Source organism: Phaenicophaeus curvirostris, chromosome 1, assembly GCF_032191515.1.
Source record: "Phaenicophaeus curvirostris isolate KB17595 chromosome 1, BPBGC_Pcur_1.0, whole genome shotgun sequence".
NCBI lineage: Eukaryota > Metazoa > Chordata > Aves > Cuculiformes > Cuculidae > Phaenicophaeus > Phaenicophaeus curvirostris.
The window spans coordinates 88825224-88832600 of record NC_091392.1 but is presented as its reverse complement, the minus strand read 5'-3'; positions in this window follow the sequence as shown (position 1 = coordinate 88832600).

The following is a 7377-nucleotide window of genomic DNA, read 5'->3' as shown; positions in this document are numbered from 1 at the left end:
GCTCACACCTAAGCAAAGAGAAGAAGCCTCTGTAAGGACATTGATAGCAATAAATCTTCTCTTTCTTTGTTCGTCTTTGGGACAGCTCAGTCTCTCAAACAGAGCAGCAATTTTATTAAACAAGAATTAGTGTAAAGCGTGGAAAAAAAGAGATAATCATTGTTGAACCATTACACTCAGGAACTCCAGCAGTTACTAGGTGCATCAAGATTATTTCAAACAAAATCATGCTTATGTAGGGACAGGGTTTAGGGGCTGACTGGCAAAGAGCAGAAAATAGGCTGAAATACTGCAGCTGTTTTCCTCGTTCTTTCTTACCTGTAAAAGAAATAATGTGCTGTATAAATGTGCAGATGCAGTCTGACCTAAGCTGCAGACCTCGTAGTAGAGTTTGAATTCATCAGCTAGGAAAAATGGCCTGAGATGGCTGGGGCATAGAGTGGTGGGGTACATGTCTGCCGGGGCAGTGGAAGGGGTAAAAAGGTTGTAAGGTGAGGAAAAGTGTAGTGGGGGTGAAAAGAGGAAAGGATGGTCTTGTGGCTTGGATGATAAATAGGGTCTTGACATGGTATCTACCTCCTCTTGCTGATGAAGATTTTTGTTTAACAGAACCCCATTATTCACAATAAATCTCCTCTAGAGTAAGTGAAACAAAATTCAACCTGACAGTCAGAAAACTTGAAACATACTGTTCCAAATACATCTGCATCTCCTCTCTTTGAGGAATCACACTGTAGTGAAAGGTCAAAGCACAAGAGACATGAAGGTTTTGTTATTTTTTTCTTTCTGTGCTTCTTAAGCAGTGATGTCCATGAGATTAGTGTTTACCTTGATTTAATGTCTCATCAGAAGAATGACATCCCCAGCAGCTCTGCTGCGGTGCTACTAAATGAAGCATGCCCTGTTTCCTCAGCTGGGACTTAAACCTCTGCCCTCAGAGACCCGAGGGGTGGGGAAAAAGGATGGGGAAGGAGTGATAGATATTGACCCACCTAGCATGTACACTAAATTAAATAACCAGCCTTTATTTTTTAACCTATTTAAAACATTTACCGTTCTCTGCACAATTGATGTTTGCGTTTGTGGAGGTTACTGAGGTGGCAGCTGCTGCAGCACGAGCTTCCCCTGCTCTCTACCTTTCCCCTGACTCCCATACTGTGGGTGACCTTTATGTGTAAGGACACCCACTGTCTTAAGAAAAGAGGAGATAGAGAGAGGGGAGAGAGAAAGAATTTTCTCTACCAGTCAATTGAATCTAGGCCCTCCTTTCAAGTTTTGTTGGAAAAGCCTTATTTTCCTCTCATGGTGGGGAAATGGCTGATCACGAGGGAGATGAGCAGATGAAGCCCTCCACAGTCTTTTAGCTAAAGATGTCAAACTAAATGTGAATAACAATTGTTCTTAAACCAGGATTGACCATGGTCTATGAGAGAGTGCCACTGATTTTAGAGCTGCTTTGCAGTAGGCAGCAGCGTGGCTCAGTGACTATCTGGCTTGATGACCAATTTTTCTGTGTATCTTGCATTTTCATTTTTTCCTGTTCTCCTCAGCATATCTGCCCCATACTGAGTCCCTAAGAAATGTCACTCATTAAAAACCCCCTCCTTTGAGGGCCTGTTGTGACAACCCTTTGAACTCCTGCACTGGGAAAGCACAATGCACAAGACACAGAACTACAGGCAGTTAAATTGCCTCATTAAGAGAATATTATTAGGTCCTATCTGGTCTTTTCCTATCAAGCACTTTTGAATACTTTATCTAAGTCGTTTTTATGTCACAGGATCCCCTCCTGTTTTCCCTGAGAGATTTTCCTTTACTATCTCCTCTTTGCGTCTGTGTCCTCACAAGGGCTGGATGCAGCTGTTACGTGGGGAGGGTGCAGCATCATAGCTATTTCCCTGCCACAGGATACCCAAGAAGGGCTATCCAGAGAGGAGTCTTCTTTCTGCCCAAGAACTTCTGGTATCTGCACATCCAAGAGAACATCTTTGCCCTCGCAACAGAAATATGGAATTTTTGTTTGTTTGCTTGTTTTAAATCCCACAAAGGTTTGTGTCCCAGGGTGTTTAGTTTGGCTTAGCACTGCATCTCCAACTAAGAACTGTAGGATCTCCATAATTCCACTTCTTTGTCCTTTGCTACAGGGATTTAACCCAGTGAGATCTTCCAGGCTGTACATTTCCTGACCTGATGATTGCATTCTTTTGTTTACAGTGTCACAGCTACATGGATTTACTAGATACAGTGTGCTAACACTTTACTCACATTCTGACAAGTTCTGTTGCTTGTAATCACCTTTGGTTACAGTTCAGAATTGCCCTTGTAATTTCAAGAGCCTTTGCCATTATATACCTGTCTTTTTTTGACCTGGCCTCTTCCTTGGCCCTTATTCATGGCTTTACATGCCATACATGTACCTGCTGCTTCATTCACTGGTGTGTCCTTTGCCATCCTCCTGTGTGATGGTTTGCCTTTTAACATCACCCTAACCTGCAGGAGAGAAGCTTTCCAAGATCAGGAATCTGTGCATGCCTGTGTGCTTCTGTTCACTTTCTAATTAGGAAGGCCTTCATCTAGAGCCTCCCATGTTCCCTGCAGTGTGCCCTGCAGTACTGCTTATCATCTCTCTGCTGTGGCCAGGATCTATGCTGTCTTGCCCTCACCAAGGGAGCCACCAGTTGTGCTGGTAGCAAAGGTGACTCAGCTGCTGGTGTTGGAGTGGGAGACGGGGGTGTTTTATACATGAGATAACATTGGGTTTTCATTTTCCCTGGCACTGTGTTTCTCATAGTGTATAGAAATTGCACTGCCTGGATTTGGCTCTGCTGCTTCCCTGTAGCCAAAGAGCCATGTTTGACACCTTGTCAGCTTCCAAAATCATGCTTTTGTGCTGTATGCTGAAGCACGTGCAGTAACCGATGGCCAGGATGAGAATCAGACGTACAACCAGGGTAAATTGCTTTGGTTTCAGTGAAGTCAGTAAAGCTAATCCTTTTTCTTCCAGCTGAGATTTGGGGAGCATGGATTAACTATGCAGTCTAGGGACAGCTTTGATTACAAATCCAGCCATAATGAGGGACGTGGCTTCACTGACCCCCTTGTTCTGCGATGTCTTGAGCTTCTCCTTCATGTGGTGGGGCTTGGTGGCTCCTGCCTCCTGCCTTCCTGCAGCACGTAGGAGAACAACCCAGCTTCTGATTCACAATGGGGAGGAACAATGCAAGGAGAAAGGACTCTCTGTTCCTGTGCTGAGGTGCATGGCAAGTCAGCCTGGGTCCATAGAGACTCTCTGATTGATGTGACAGAAAGGGAGTGACAAGTTTGCTGATGTGCTAACAGCATTTTATTTGAGCAGTTTTGCCAAAAAAAATAAAACACCTGTGACAAAAACTAAACTAACTCACTCACTCAGGGCATAAATGTCTAGGACCTGAGAATTGCCACCTGATATGAATTATGAAGTCCTGCTTTTCTCTGGGAAGATGAGCATGATGTCTCTTGACAGATCAGGCTCAGAGTGCTCTGGTTTAAAGCAGCTTTGTCTTGCTGTGTCTCTGAAGGGCTGGCAGCCTGTGGTGTGTGATACAGTCTTAACTGCAGGTCAGGAGATGAAGGGTATGTGAGTCTGCATATATATAAATATATCATGAAGTGGCAGGGATTGGGGTTTTCCTCAGGAAATCCTGATGTTCCTTGTAATTGTTATCAAATAGCATTTTACTTGGATGGAGTGTGTGTAGGGTATCACACTGGATTTTAGTAGAGGGCTGCAAAAGCTGGGGGAAAGCTGTACTATTTGCTCAGCTGCGGAAGGAGTATAAAGTTCCCAATTGTTTGTGACAAACAGCATCCTTCTCCAACACCAGCCCACACCATCAGGGCTCTTGGTGTGAGAGGACAATGTCTTCACTTTCCATACCTAGCCACAGGACCATACAGTTTTCAGTCATCTTTTCTAGGTTCTTGTGACTTTTCCTCATCCTTCCCATGGTTAAACAGCTTTTCTGGAGTGGTAGGGTAGTCTTCCTCCATCTTTGATAGAGTCTTACCTTTTTCTTCTGGCATTTTTATCCCCCATAACTACTTGTGATGGCAAAGGTATTTGAGCAGATATATTATGAAGCACACTGAAGAATTTACTGGGGCTTTGAAAGCACAGCTTATATTTTGCCAGGCTATTTTAAGTCAAGGCACAGTTTCCCTGCCCTGGTTGACAACATGACAGTGCAAGGGCAAGAGCAAGCTGTGGGAAAGCAAGAATACGTAATGTTCTTGTTGCTGCTGAAGACTCTGTCATATGAGGGCTAAGTGACAAAAATGTTTATTTTTTCTCCTCCCTGTGTGTCAGCGCAAAGTGGGGCCACCACAGCTGGAAAGACTGGCAGAAGCTTGGTTTACACTATCTCAGTCTAGTGACTAAGCTCTTCTCTTTGGAAGTGGAAAAAATGTGGGATCAAACTCCTCCTGCACGGGGGGCTGATGCTATTTCTGTGCCAAAACAATGCTGTTGCTGCTGGTGAAGGAGGGTGATGGACTGCTCTTGCTGTGGCACTTTGGTGCATCGTGGTTTTCCTTCCTCTCCCATTTATGACATGAGGCTACAAATAAATACTGGACATGTTCCTACTCATCTCTCTGCTGACATGGTCTCTTTCCCTGCCTTAGTCACATTTCATGTGAAATTATTTGGCAAATGCAGCTTAAATTTGATCATTTTAGCTTCCCAGAAAGTGCAACTCACAGTAAATAAACGATTCACCAAAAACAGAGAAAAAATTCACCTGCCTCACTGCTGTCACATTATCTTTACTCGGCTCCTGATATATCAGTAGAAAATTCTTCTTGTCCATGGCAAGCTTAGACATAACAAAAAAGCCTCCATCTGCTTCAGGAGTCCTGAGGTAATTCTTTTCAGGATTTCCCTAATTCCAGCGAAGTCAGAAGAGAGATTCTCACTGATCTCACTGGGTTACAGATTAGTCTCCTTGCCTGCTGAGACACCACCAGGATCTCTTGCATGAACTCTCCATCAGTTGAGGTGAACTCATCGTAGAAGTTCCCTTGATATATACATAGTCTATATGTTTTCTTCTTTGAGAACAGGAACAATAGGCTCCAGAGAAAATGAGCCTGGCCTAATTGCTTCAGTGACCTTTCTCTTGCTGTCCACTGACTATTTATTGTGTCCACTCTGCCTAAAAATGCTGGAAGCAGTGCGACTTCTATCACTTTTGTGGAAATTATTCCACTGCCTAATAAATCCTATTCTCTCCCAGGTTACACTGATCTGGTATTTTCATTAATTTCATGTCAATGAAATTTGCTTATGACCATCTGCTTGCTGTCCTTTAATAGTCTAAACCATTGCATTGTTTATATTTCCATCTTGGAGTCTTCTTTAAGCCTATAATCCTCTCTTGAAATTATTGCTTGATTAAATTATAGAGAATGACTTATTTTTTAATTTTTCTCTCTCAAACTTCTTAATCATTTTTGTTGTCCTTGGATGTATTTCTCTTAATGCTGTCAATCTCTCCTTGGCTTTCAGCATCCAAAATACAGCAGTGTCCAAAATACAATGCAATGTTCTAGTTGTGCCAGAAAATTTTACAAGGAAATAATTCTTTAGGCACATCAAGACTGCTAGCTCTTTCTTTTGTCCTACTTGGTCTCTGTGCTTTGTCACCTCTTCCTTTTAAAGTATGAACTATTTGTCCCTTTAGGAAGACCTAAAGGCATATTTTGTAAATGCCACACTGCAAAAACAAAAGAGCAGCCATCAGATATCACATCAGGCTATAAAAAAAAGAGGCATGCAAAAAGTGGTCTAGTCTGTGGTGGCAGAGCCTTGCTGAAATGTAACAGCATGGGAAGAAAGATGCAGGCTGTTTGGTGGGCACAGCAGAGAAGAGCAATAAAAATGATCTGAGGTCTAGACAACACAACCTGTGAGGGAAGACTGAAAGATTTGTGGTTATTTCAGCTAAAGAGGAAAACACTGGGTCTAGAGGAGAGCAGGAGGAAAACTGAAGTCTTCAAATACATAGGAAATCGCTACTAAGAGAAAGGGAATAAACTAGTCATCTTTCCACTGAGGGCATGACAAGGAGTATTGAGCCTAAATTGCAGGAAAGGGGAGTTAAGCTAAACACTAGGAAAAGTTTTTAGGCTAAAGAAAATGTACGTGAAATCAGGAATTGACAGCCTAGACAGACTGGAAATTGCTAACACCGGAGGTTTTTCAGAACAGGTAGGACAATTGTGTGTTAGGGAAAATTTATAGACACAGTGATCTTGCTCTGGGGCAGGGGAGGAACTCAATGATCTGAAGGCAGAAACTGAGTATAGACTGTTGACCTTTTCATAGTACTCCTTCCTTTTAAGTAGATGCTCTCTGTCTGTCTGTGGTGCATGTGGATGCTGATGGTGTTTATGTTAGAGAAGCTGACAAATAACACCTGGAGAATGCTGGTTTTTTTCCCCTTTCCCAATGAAGTATTGCCTTACCCAGAACTTATTTTAACCTTTAACAGAGGAGAAGTGATAAGAGAGAATAAGCTGAGCTCCACAGGCTAATGTTTGTATCACTTGATAAGCACATCTGAGCATAACTCCTTCTTGCAACACACCTGAAAGTAGGCTTAGAAATATTCCAGAATAGTAGGTACTGGACCCTGTTGGGCTGATCTGTGAACAGAGTTTGAAAGAGTTGCTCACTGCTCAGCCCTCATCTTAGCTTACTCAGTCTTGGAGCTCACTGAAGCATTTTCACCACACTTCTTGTTATTTACTGATGTGGGTTGTATCCTGCTTACCCTATCTTTTCCAGTCCAGTAACATGCCTCCCTGGTACACTCTCCCTCCTCAGCTCTATGTGAACGTTCTTTAGCACAAATGAAGAGCACATTGAAGCTGAAAGGAGACACGTGGCAAGGGGGTTCTGTTGGGTGCCAAAGTGGGTTAAAAAAAGCAGGTGTCAATCGACAAAGTCAAGAATTGCAATGAATCATAGAATCATAGAATAACCAGGTTGGAAGAGACCCACCGAATCAGCGAGCCCAACTATTCCCACCAATCTCTAAACCATGCCCCTCAGTACCTCATCCACCCGTGCCTTAAACGCCTCCAGGGAAGGTAAGTTAACCACCTCCCTGGGCAGACCGTTCCATTGCCTAATGACCCTTTCAGTGAAGAATTTTTTCCTTATGTCGAGCCTGAACCTCCCCTGGTGGAGCTTGAGGCCATTCCCTCTTGTCCTGTCCCCTGTCACTTGGACGAAGAGGCCAGCACCCTCCTCTCCGCAACCTCCCATCAGGTAGTTGTAGAAAGCAATGAGATCTCCCCTCAGCCTCCTCTTCTCCAGGCTAAACAACCCCA